Source organism: Petromyzon marinus, unplaced genomic scaffold (genome assembly GCF_048934315.1).
Source record: "Petromyzon marinus isolate PM22_M1 ecotype Great Lakes invasive population unplaced genomic scaffold, UKy_Petmar_22M1.pri1.0 PM_G_Scaffold_27, whole genome shotgun sequence".
NCBI classification, from domain to species: Eukaryota; Metazoa; Chordata; class Hyperoartia; order Petromyzontiformes; family Petromyzontidae; genus Petromyzon; species Petromyzon marinus.
Genome location: NW_027422839.1, coordinates 774,670 through 787,473, shown reverse-complemented (window position 1 = coordinate 787,473; position 12,804 = coordinate 774,670).

The following is a 12,804-nucleotide window of genomic DNA, read 5'->3' as shown; positions in this document are numbered from 1 at the left end:
CCCCTACTGACAGGCTCTTGTCCACATGTATGCCAGTGCAGGGCAACTACCTTGTACCACACAGGGGCAGCTGCTACTTGGGGATGCTCTTCGAATGTCTGAAACGGGATACAAAACTCCGAGTTGCTGAGGCAATCTTGATTTGAAGTTTGTGACTGCAGGGATCCATACTTCTTGGTTCTTTCGGTAAAGTCACGTGGGGGCGATTAAGCAGGCACCATATAAATGCAATTGATAAAATAGTGAATGCTTGGGAGCTTATTGGCTCTCGCTCCTGGTTAGAGATCAACCCAACCCACAGGTCCACAAAGACTGGCCGCTCTTACTCTGCAGGTTGAACCTAGGAGCTGAGTGTTCAACTTCACATACTTTTCATTAAAGGCCTGTGACAAAGGTGCATCTACTGTAGCGACATCGTCTCTGGCTTACACATCTACCGGGTCTCCACTTGACTTTGTATTGTCTAGGAAGTCCACCCACACCTCCACTTCCACGAATTGCTGGGAGTTGCCTCGCTCTGCCTCACAGTCAGAATTCACCTCCTGCTTCACGTTGCCTCCATCAATGTGAAGGTCCCATTTTGGAGTTGAATATTCTTCACATTTCACCTTCACTTCTTCACTATTCACCATCACTTCTTCCCTCTTCACCATCACTTCTTCCCTCTTCACCATCACTTCTTCCCTCTTCACCATCACCTCTTCATATTTCACCTCGATACCTTTAAAAGTGTCCAAGCTGGGATTTTCTTCCGGTTCTTGTTTCATGAGGGATGGGCTCATTGTGACACTTTGACTTTCACAAGCCGATTTCAGACTCCACTCCTTGTGGATCTTCTGATGCTTTTGTGTTCTCTGGTGTACTTGAAGATGTTGTGAATGTGCAAACGCTATCCCGCACAGAGTACACCTGAAGGGTTTCTCTCCCGTGTGTGTTCTCTGGTGTACTTGAAGATGTGATGAATCTACAAACGCCTTCCCACACACACTGCACTTGAAGGGTTTCTCTCCCGTGTGTTCTCTGGTGTTCTACAAGAACAGATGAATCTACAAACGCCTTCCCACACACACTGCTCTTGAAGGGTTTATCTCCCGTGTGTGTTCTCTGGTGTTCTACAAGAAGAGATGAATGTGCAAACGCCTTCACGCACACACTGCACTTGAAGGGTTTCTCTCCTGTATGTTCTCTGGTGTTCTACAAGAGCAGATGAACGTGGAAACGCCTTCCCACACACACTGCACTTGAAGGGTTTCTCTCCCGTGTGTGTTCTATGGTGTATTACAAGAGCAGATGAACGTGCAAATGCCTTCCCACACACACTGCACTTGAAGGGTTTCTCTCCCGTGTGTGTTCTCTGGTGTTCTACAAGAGCAGATGAACGTGCAAACGCCTTCCCACACACACTGCAATTGAAGGGTTTCTCTCCCGTGTGTGTTCTCTGGTGTTCTTTAAGAACAGATGACCGTGAAAACGCCTTCCCACACACACTGCACTTGAGGGGTTTCTCTCCTGTGTGAGTTCTCTCGTGTCGTGTGAAATCTCCAGTACGATCCGTGCTGTATGCACACCAGTCGCATTGGAGCCTTGTCCTACCGAGCTGCGCTGAGCGCATTTGCTCCATCAGACCAATTCTGCGGAGGAAGCGTCAGAGGAAGCGTCAGCTGCAGACAGAAAAAAATATCCACACCATCTACACGTCAGTATCGAGGCACAGAGGAATGCATATATAGTCACATGTGACTTACACGTCTATACTTATTCATATATTCAGGATGTAAAAACGTTTCCCAAATTCATCACAGGGCTGTTATGGCACACAATGAGAGGGCAAATGGTCGTAAACATGCCTGGAAGCCCTCGTATCTTCAAAATGAATGTTCACCCAAAACTCCAAGCACACAATTTCGGCGGTCTGGCTACAAAAGAAATATTTATGAGAGCTAAATTCAGCTGACATAGCAAAGGGTGTTGAAAACAATACTAAATTAATGAATCCAGGCTCACATGTCCTTAAATGCTGGGATGAACAGTTCCGATTTCAGCTGCATGTGCGTGCTGTGTTCACCTCCAGTTTCCATTCTTATAAAGAGTTCCAGAGGAAAACAAAAGTAAACTATTGTTACGCTATAACGTCCGTGTTCAACAGAGTTAATAGACGTTACTGCAAACACAAACTGTACACTGTCACTGGGTAAACAGGCGGTGGCGTGTCTAGAATCATGCCTGGCCACCTTCATCTGCTTGGCATGAATGCTTCCTCACTCCACCAAGTAATGAATTGAGGATCAACGAACATAGCCGAGGCTAACTGGAGTTTGCGTGTCTCTCTCCGTGGTGAGATGTTAACTACCTCACCTGGTATACAGGAAGTCGTGGGTTCGATCCCGACCCTGACGCCTGCTGTATATTTGGAGTTTGCGCGTCACTCCGTTTAGCGTCTTTGACCGATAGACATTGACACACGTATTCTTGTTTCTTTCGGTAAAGTTACGTAGATAGAAAATAACAATAACAGATAATACAATTACATTAAATAAAGACCACTTGTGTTGCGATCAAAACGACTTGAGTTTTTTTGCTTTATTTACATTTTTATTATTTTTATAGTTATTTTTATTTAATTTTCTATCTACGTGACTTTACCGAAAGAACCAAGAATATTAATTCCTGCATTCACCAAAGTTTAAAGTCAAAACATTCACACACGTTGACAAAGCCTCACCTTGTGTTGTTGTGGGCAGGTCGCTTCTGATAACAAGAGCGGTATAGCAGCTCAGGCGGGCTTGGCCTGCTAACAAAAGAACGAAAATAAAAACTGCGTGAATATTTACAATAAAACAAAGTTACAAAGTGGCGAGCCGGGTGAAGACAAATTAAACTTAAGCGAGATAATTAAAGTAAATCCAATCAGGCGAGGGCAGGAGGCAAGGCCCCGCGTGGCTAGGCCCCGCGTTGTAAAGTTCCAACCTGGACATCGATTCCCATGCTCGCTGTACACACACACAGTGTGTATGTAAATACAGTATAAACACACAGAGTGTACACACACACAGTGTAAACACACAGAGTGTACACACAGTGTAAACACACACAGAGTAAACACAGTGTAAACACACACAGTGTACACACACACGCATTGTGTACACACACACACAGTGTACACACACAGTGTACACACACACAGTGTACACACTGTGCACACACAGTGTACACACACACAGTGTACACACACACAGTGTACACACACACAGAGTATACACAGTGTACACACACACAGTGTACACACACACACAGTGTACACACACTGTGTACACACACACACAGTGTACACACACATACAGTGTACACACAGTGTACACACACAGTGTACACACACACAGTGTACACACACAGTATATACACAGTGTACACACACACAGTGTACACACAATAATGTCCACGTTGTTGTTGTAGCTGAGCCCACGCACCCAAGGGAGGGAGCAATGAAAATGAATCTAAATCAATCCCGCTCTGTGACGTCACCACTCAGCATTACTTCATCGGCGTGAAACGCCAGGGGGAGGTGTACCTCGCTAGTGACGTCATGTCACCAAGGTATTCACCCGTCCACCGCGCTCTTGAGCGTGACGTCACCTCCGCTTGTGTCACTGCCGATTGCGTTCCAGTGCCAATCCTTATTTGGGCAAAGCTACGCCCAGTGACGGCTACTCATTAACATAATTTATTCGTTAAAGCCGACGAGTTCATTGCCCACGACACATGGGACAAGTACATTAACATAATTTATTCACTATTTTAGTTACGGAGCCGCTCATTGTGGGAGGAGCGTGTATCGTTCCCCGGATGTGACGTGTTGTCACCTGCTGCCGCGTGACGTCACGAGGTAACACTGCAGTGAAATCCGAGGTGAGAACTTCTCATTGCGATTGTGGTTGTTGTGGTGGCGGTTGTGGTGGTTGTTGTTGTTTACCAAGGTAGAGCCTCGCTCTCTCTCAGGGATGTCAGTTGAGTAGCAGCGAGCATGGGAATAGATGTCCAGGTTGGAACTTTACAACGCGGGGCCTAGCCACGCGGGGCCTTGCCTCCTGCCCTCGCCTGATTGCGTTCACTTTAATTATCTCGCTTAAGTTTAATTTGTCCTCACCCGGCTCGCCACTTTGTAACTTTGTTTTATTGTAAATATTCACACAGTTTTCATTTTCATTTGTTAGCAGGCCAAGCCCGCTTGAGCTGCTATACCGCTCTTGTTATCAGAAGCGACCTGCCCACAACAACACAAGGTGAGGCTTTGTCAACGTGTGTGAATGTTTTGACTTTAAACTTTGGTGACTGCAGGAATTAATATTCTTGGTTCTTTCGGTAAAGTCACGTAGATAGAAAACAAAATAACAGATAATAATTTTTCTTTTTTACAATGAAGCAAAAAACCCCACAACGTTTCTATGGCAACATTAATGTTGAAGATGCGAGGGCTTACAGAAATATTTATGACATTTGCCCTCTCATTGCGTGCCATGACTGCTGTTTGCACAGTCACACATAGTCACTGTAAGATGATTTTCTTGGTCGTGTTTTTGTATTTTTGCTTGTTGTGGTTGCACCCGATTCAAGAGCCGAATGGCTCACGGGACTATAACCAAAATAAATAAAACTGAAAATAAAAAAAACTGAAACCGCGTGATGAATTTGGGAAAGTTTTTCACTGCATCTCCAAATATATATGAAAGGCAAAGTTGTGATTGTGTGTGTTGTCTGTTCAAAATGTTTAGCGTACTTCCCGACATGCAACAAACTGGAAATTTGCCATGTGGGTACTTTCCAGACTGTACACCGTGCAAACATTATACAAATACACTTTTGTGTTTTTGTTGGGGGGGGAGCTCAATAATGTATAGATTTTTTGCACGGCAAGTGAGCTGTGACGTCAAATCTGTCACGTGACCCTCGCACGTGGAAGCGTCACGCATTGAAGTGTACCGGTTAGCGTTGTCTGTGTGTGTGTGTCTGTGTGTGTGTGTCTGTGTGTGTGGAAGAGTAACACATTGTAGTGTAGCGGTTAGCGCTACGCTACGAACCCGGCAACCCGAGTTTGATTCCCGTTCACGGCCACCACCGGTGATGATTATTTGAACCGCTTCTGGGCCTCCCCTAGGTCGACTCAGCCTTAAACGAGTAACTGTTGTGGTGGTGTGAACATCGCCACTGGGGAGACAAAGGCGGCCGGACGTGGTGGATCCAAGTCCCGGGCGAAGCCGGGTAGTACAGCTATTCATGAATATATGAATGAATATAGACGTGTAAGTCACGTGTGACTGTATATATTAATTCCTCCATGGCTCGATACTGACGTGTAGATGGTGTGGATATTCTTATTTTCTGTCTGCAGCTGAGGCTGGTCTGATGGAGCAAAGGCCCTCAGCACAGCAGCTCGGTACGACAAGTCAACAATGCGACCGGCGTGCATACAGCACGGATCGGACTGGAAATTTGACACAGCACCAGAGAACACACACGGGAGAGAAACCCTTCAAGTGCAGTGTGTGTAGGAAGGCGTTTTCAGATTCATTTGCTCTTAAAACACACCAGAGAACACACACGGGAGAGAAACCCTTCAAGTGCAGTGTGTGTGGGAAGGCATTTTCAGATTCATCTCATCTTCAAAGACACCAGAGAACACACACGGGAGAGAAACCCTTCAAGTGCAGTGTGTGTGGGAAGACATTTTCAGATTCATTTGCTCTTAAAACACACCAGAGAACACACACCGGAGAGAAACCCTTCAAGTGCAGTGTGTGTGGAAAGGCATTTTCACAGTCATTTGTTCTTAAAAAACACCACAGAACACACACGGGAGAGAAACCCTTCAAATGCACTGTGTGTGGGAAGACATTTTCAGATTCATCTACTCTTAAAAAAACACCAGAGAACACACACGGGAGAGAAACCCTTCAAGTGCAGTGTGTGTCGGAAGACATTTTCAGGTTCATTTGCTCTTAAAACACACCAGAGAACACACGGGAGAGAAACCCTTCAAGTGCAGTGTGTGTGGGAAGGCATTTCCAGATTCATCTAATCTTAAAAGACACCAGAGAACACACACGGGAGAGAAACCCTTCAAGTGCAGTGTTTGTGGGAAGGCATTTTCACGGTCATCTGCTCTTAAAAAACACCAGAGAACACACACGGGAGAGAAACCCTTCAAGTGCAGAGTGTGGGGAGGCATTTGCACAGTCCCCACATCTTCAAGTACACCAGGGAACACACAGGAGAGAAACCCTTCAGGTGCATTCTGTGCGGGATGGCGTTTGCACAGTTGCCACATCTTAAAGTACACCAGAGAACACACACGGGAGAGAAACCCTTCAAGTGCAGTGTGTGTTGGAAGGCGTTTGCACATTCATCTGCTCTTGTAGTACACCAGAGAACACACGGGAGAGAAACCTTTCAAGTGTACTCTGTGCAGGCAGATGTTTGCAAATTCATCAAATCTTCAAGTACACCAGAGAACACAAGCATCAGAAGATCCACAAGGAGTGGAGTCTGAAATCGGCTTGTGAAAGTCAAAGTGCCACCATGAGCCCATCCCTCATGAAACAGGAACCGGAAAAAAATCCCAGCTTGGACACTTTTAAAGGTATCAGGGTGAAATATGAAGAGGTGATGGTGAAGAGGGAAGAAGTGATGGTGAAGAGTGAAGTTATAGTGAAATGTGAAGAAGTGATGGTGAATAGCGAAGAAGTGAAGGTGAAATGTGAAGATGAATATTCAACTCAAAAATGGGATCTTCACATCGACGGAGGCAACGTGAAGCAGGAGGAGAATTCTGACTGTGAGGCAGAGCGAGGCAACTCCCAGCAGTTTGTGTGAAGTGGAGGTGTGGGTGGACTTCCTAGACAATCCAAAGTCAAGTGGAGACCCGGTAGATGTGTAAGCCAGAGACGATGTCGCTCCAATAGATGCACCTTTGTCACAGGCCTTTAATGACAAGAATGTGAAGTTGAAGACTCATTTCTTAGGTTCATCCTGCAGAGTAAGAGCGGCCAGTCTTTGTGGACCTGTGGGTTGGGTTAATCTCTCACCAGGAGCGAGAGCTAATAAGCTCCCAAGCATTCACGATGTTCTCATGATAATTGCTTTTACGCTTTGCTCGCTTAATCGCCTCGGCAACTCGGAGTTTCGTGTCTATCTCGTCTGAGACGCTCGAAGAGCATCCCCAAGTAGCAGCTGCCCCTGTGTGGCACAAGGTGGTGGCCCTGCACCGGCCTGCATGTGGAAAAGAGCCTGTCAGTAGGGGGCGATGATTGATGCGTCATCTCGGTTGTGTAGTTTGTAGGCAATCTTGATTCGACGCTTTTGTGATTGCAGGAATCCACACTGTCTAGTTATTTCGGTAAAGTCATCACGTGGGTAGAAACATTACAGACCACGGCGTTTAGATCACAACACAAGCACTCGTCATCAGGTGGGACAACCACAGCAAGAAGAAGACGCTGAAGTAGGCGCCTTCTTCAGCAGTTTTGTCTTCTTGCTGCTGCGATTGTCCCACCTGATGACGATTGCTTGTGTTGCGATATTTGTAGCTAATGTTTAGAATTTTCTACATTTTGACCCAGACGCCAGCATGCAACGGCCTACTCGTTTTGAATGACACTACAATAATTTGTTGTACATACACTGTTAAGCAGGCGGTGCGTATTTTAAAAATAGCTTCTTAATACGGTGTAACCTGATGCAGTATATTTCACTGCAGTAATTACATTTTGTTAATATGCCTGTCAATAATTACGAATGAATACTTGTCTGTGCGTATTTTAAATGTTATTCTTTTATAAGGTGATGTTGATATCGAAAACTGACACATAACTGGCATGCCATGAATAGGAAATCAACTCTGCTTATTCGAATCAATGTATTCATATATCTTGATAAACTGTTTTCAAGCAGATTGTCTCTAACGGCGACTACAGGGACCACGTGATTGTTTAAAAATGTCTTTGATTATAACTATAATTGCCTACAATTCGTCATGTGTAGCTTATTTAGACTATAATTTATTCACTACCCAAACTGTATTGACTTGAAAACATAGAGCTGATATTTGTAAGCAATGTCTTTGTTATTTATACGTTTGAATAAAAATATTTGCACAAATTGAACTTGTTCAGATACAAGGTGAATTCACAAGGCTTTGTCAAAAATCCAATATTTCAGAATTTTGCCTTAACGGAGAATATTTTTTTAAATGTTGGTAAAAATAAAGATTCAGAAATATATATTGTGCCGTGTCTACAATTTTACTGTAAAGTGGAATTGGTAAAAAAAAAATGATGGTTCAATGAGCCACTCTGTCTACGGGAAAGCTACCCATATGGATGCTTACCTGAAACCGGATTCCCACCACCATCCATCCCAGAAGAATTCCCTCATCAAGACTCTGCACCATAGAGCCCAATGCATATCCGACCAGGAACACATAGGCAGTGAACTCAAGCACGTACACCACACTCTTAAGGCTAATGGTTACTCCGACTACAATCCACAAAGCTATCACTCAAACCATGAAGAAGGACCCTCTTGAGCCTTTCAAAACCATCACTTTGCCCTACATTGCGGGGATCACAAAAAAGATCTCCAAAATCTTGAATAAACACAAGATCCAGGTCCGTTTCAACACATTACATAAAATCCGTGATCTGGTTCCGTCTTTAAAAGATGTGATTCCAGACATACAGTACCCTGGTGTCTACAAACTAAGTTGCCTCTGTGGTAGTAGTTACATTGGAGAAACCAAACGCCATGTCTCGGAGCGCATTCGTGAACACAAAGCAGACCTTAAACACGGTAGGACCAACACCTCGGCCGTGGCAGATCACTGTTACAATTCAGTAGGCTCACATGACATTGACTTCTCCAAGACGGAGGTTCTTTGCAATCCATCTGGCTACCATGAGAGATTCGTTCATGAGGCTCTCCACATATACAAGCACAGAGACAATTTCAACCGAGAGGAAGGAATTCTGGCTTAGCAATCATTGGAAGGTATTGATAAACCATTTCGGGTCTTTTGATTGTTCACGCTTACGGTGGCTTTCAGACAGCATACATTAATTTTTCGTCTCCCCCCTCTTTTCAGTACATAGATGGACTCGTCTTTCTGAATGACTGCCAAATCGCTCTCCATGGTGCTAACGTTTATAAATAAATAGATACAAACCGCCACTTCTTTCAAATGTTTCTTGCCGTTGGTTTTCACACCTGATGATGACTGCTTGTGTTACAGTCGAAACGTCGTGAGAGTTTTATTGTTTTATATATTTTTTATTGTTTCCTTTCAACGTGACTTTACCGAAAGAACCAAGAATATAATTCATTGTTTGTTATGGTCGTGTTACATTTTAAACAGAAAATGTTTATGTTTGCGGGACCTCTTTGGCCCAGAATTAAAATGGTGACAGAGAAAGGGACGTGGCGTGAACACCTACACACACTCAGTGTACACACACAGAGTGTACACACACAGAGAAAGGGACGTGGCGTGAACACCTACACACACTCAGTGTACACACACACAGAGTGTACACACACAGAGAAAGGGACGTGGCGTGAACACCTACACACACACAGAGTGTACACACACAGAGAAAGGGACGTGGCGTGAACACCTTCTGCCTATAAACAAACAGCAGCAGCAGCAGTGGCTGTGAAGGTGTTGATCTGACTGGTGTCAGAACATCACAACAACAACAACAACCACCACCACCAGGGTGATGGAGGGTGGTGGTGAAGGGTGGTGGGGGTGGTGGTGGGGGTAGTGGTGGAGGGTGGTGGGGGGGTGGTGGGGGGGGTGGTGAAGGGTGGTGGGGAGGGTGGAGGACTCCCCGGGACTGCCAAGTGGTGGCCTGTGTCTGTATGTGTACACACAGACAGTGTACACATACAGAGTGTAAACACACAGTGTACACACACAGTGTACACACACAGTGTACACATACAGAGTGTAAACACACATGTCGTGAGAATTTTATTGTGTTATTTTATTAATTTATTATTTTATTCTCATTCTACGTGACTTTACCGAAAGAACCAAAAAAGATGAACACACACAGTGTAAACACAGTGCATACACACAGTGTACACACACAGAGTGTACACACAGTGTACACACACACAGTGCATACACAGTGTACACACACACACAGTGCAAACACACACAGTGTACACACACACAGTGTACACCCACACATTGTGTACACACACACACAGTGTACACACACACATTGTACACACACACAGTGTATACACACAGAGTGGACACACAGTGTACACACACACAGTGTACACACACACATTGTACACACACACAGTGTATACACACAGAGTGGACACACAGTGTACACACACACAGTGTACACACACACAGTGTACACACACAGTGTACACACACACAGTGCATACACACAGTGTACACACACACAGTGTAAACAGTGCACACACACAGTGTACACACACAGAGTGTAAACACACACACAGAGTGTAAACACACAGTGTACACACACACACAGTGCATACACAGTGTACACACACATACTGTAAACACAATGTACACACACAGAGTACACACACAGTGTACACACACACACAGTGTACACACAGTGTAAACACACACATTGTGTACACACACAGTGTAAACACATACAGTGTACACACACACACAGTGTACACACACAAAGTGTAAACACAGTGTACACACACGCAGTGCATACACACAGTGTACACACACACAGTGCAAACACACACAGTGTATACACACACAGTGTACACCCACACATTGTGTACACACACACAGTGTACACACACACATTGTACACACACACAGTGTATACACACAGAGTGGACACACAGTGTACACACACACAGTGTATACACACAGTGTACACACACACACAGTGTACACACACACACTGTACACACACACGGTGTACACACACACAGTGTACACACACGCGGTGTACACACACACGGTGTACACACACACAGTGTACACACACACAGTGTATACACAACAATGTCCACTTTGTTGTTGTAGCTGAGCCCACACACCCAAGGGAGGGAGCAATGGAAAATGAATCTAAATCAACTTAAACGCCAATCGCGCTCTGTGACGTCACCTCTCAGCATTACTTCATCGGCGTGAAACGCCAGGGGGAGGTGTACCTCGCTAGTGACGTCATGTCACCAAGGTATTCACCCCTCCCCGTCCACCGCGCTCTTGAGCGTGACGTCACCTCCGCTTGGGTCACTGCCGATATCATTCCAGTGCCAATCCTTATTTGGGCAAAGCTACGCCCAGTGAATGGCGGCTCATTAACATAATATGTCCGTTAAAGCCGTCGCGAGTTTATTGCGACGGGTTCAGCACTCACGACGTTAACGGATGTCTACATTAGCATAATTTATTCATTCTCTAATTTAGGAGCGTGTCTCGTACTCCGGAAGTGACGTCATGTCACCTGCTGCCGCGTGGCGTCACGAGGTAACAGGAAGTTATCGCTTCCTGCACTGAAACCCGAGGTGATAAATTCTCATTGCGATTGTGGTTGTTGTGGTGGTGGTTGTTGTGGTGGTGGTTGTTGTTGTTTACCAAGGTAGAGCCTCTCTCTCTCGTAGGGATGTCAGTTGAGTAGCAGCGAGCATGGGAATCGATGTCCAGGTTGGAACTTTACAACGCGGGGCCTAGCCACGCGGGGCCTTGCCTCCTGCCCTCGCCTGATTGCATTCACTTTAATTATCTCGCTTAAGTTTAATTTGTCTTCACCCGGCTCGCCACTTTGTAACTTTGTTTTATTGTAAATATTCACGCAGTTTTTATTTTCTTTTTCACCAGGCCAAGCCCGCTTGAGCTGCTATACCGCTCTTGTTATCAGAAGCGACCTGCCCACAACAACACAAGGTGAGGCTTTGTCAACGTGTGTGAATGTTTTGACTTAAAATTTTGGTGACTGCAGGAATTCATATTCTTGGTTCTTTCGGTAAAGTCACGTAGATAGAAAATAAAATAAAATAACAATAAAATAAAAAAATAAAGCAAAAAACCCACGACGTTTCGATTGCAACACAAGTGGTCTTTATCTTATTAAAGTTAATCTGTTATTTTTATTTTCTATCTACGTGACTTTACTGAAAGAACCAACAATACGTGCGTCAATGTATCTATCGGTCAAAGACGCTAAGCGCGTGCTGCTGTTGACTCTGAATGTGTGGAGGGGAACACCTTCACCACGGGGAGAGAGAGACAGAGACACGGATAGCCTCGGCTATGTTGATTGATCCTCGATTCATTATTTTGTGGAGTGAAGAAGAATTAATGCTGAGCAGATGAAGGTGGCCAGGCATGGTTCTGGTAACACCACCACCTGTTTACTCATGGCAGTGTGTGACAGTGTCAAGTTTGTGTTTGAAGTAAAGTCTATTAACTCTGTTGAACACGGAGGTTATATCAAAACAATAGTTTATTTTTGTTTTCCTCTGGAACTCTTCATAAGAATGGAAACAGGAGGTGAACACAGCACACACATTCAGCTGAAGTCGGATCTGTTCATCCCAGCATTCAAGGACATCTGAGCCTCGATTCACACCTCTAAGTTGCGATTGAACATTAATTTATGCATTTCTGCATAACACAAATAGTATTGTTTTCAACACCCTTTGCTATGTCAGCTGAATTTAGCTTTCATATATATATTCCTTTTGTAGTCAGACAGCCGAAATTGTGTGCTTAGAGTTTTGAGTTAACATTCATCTTGG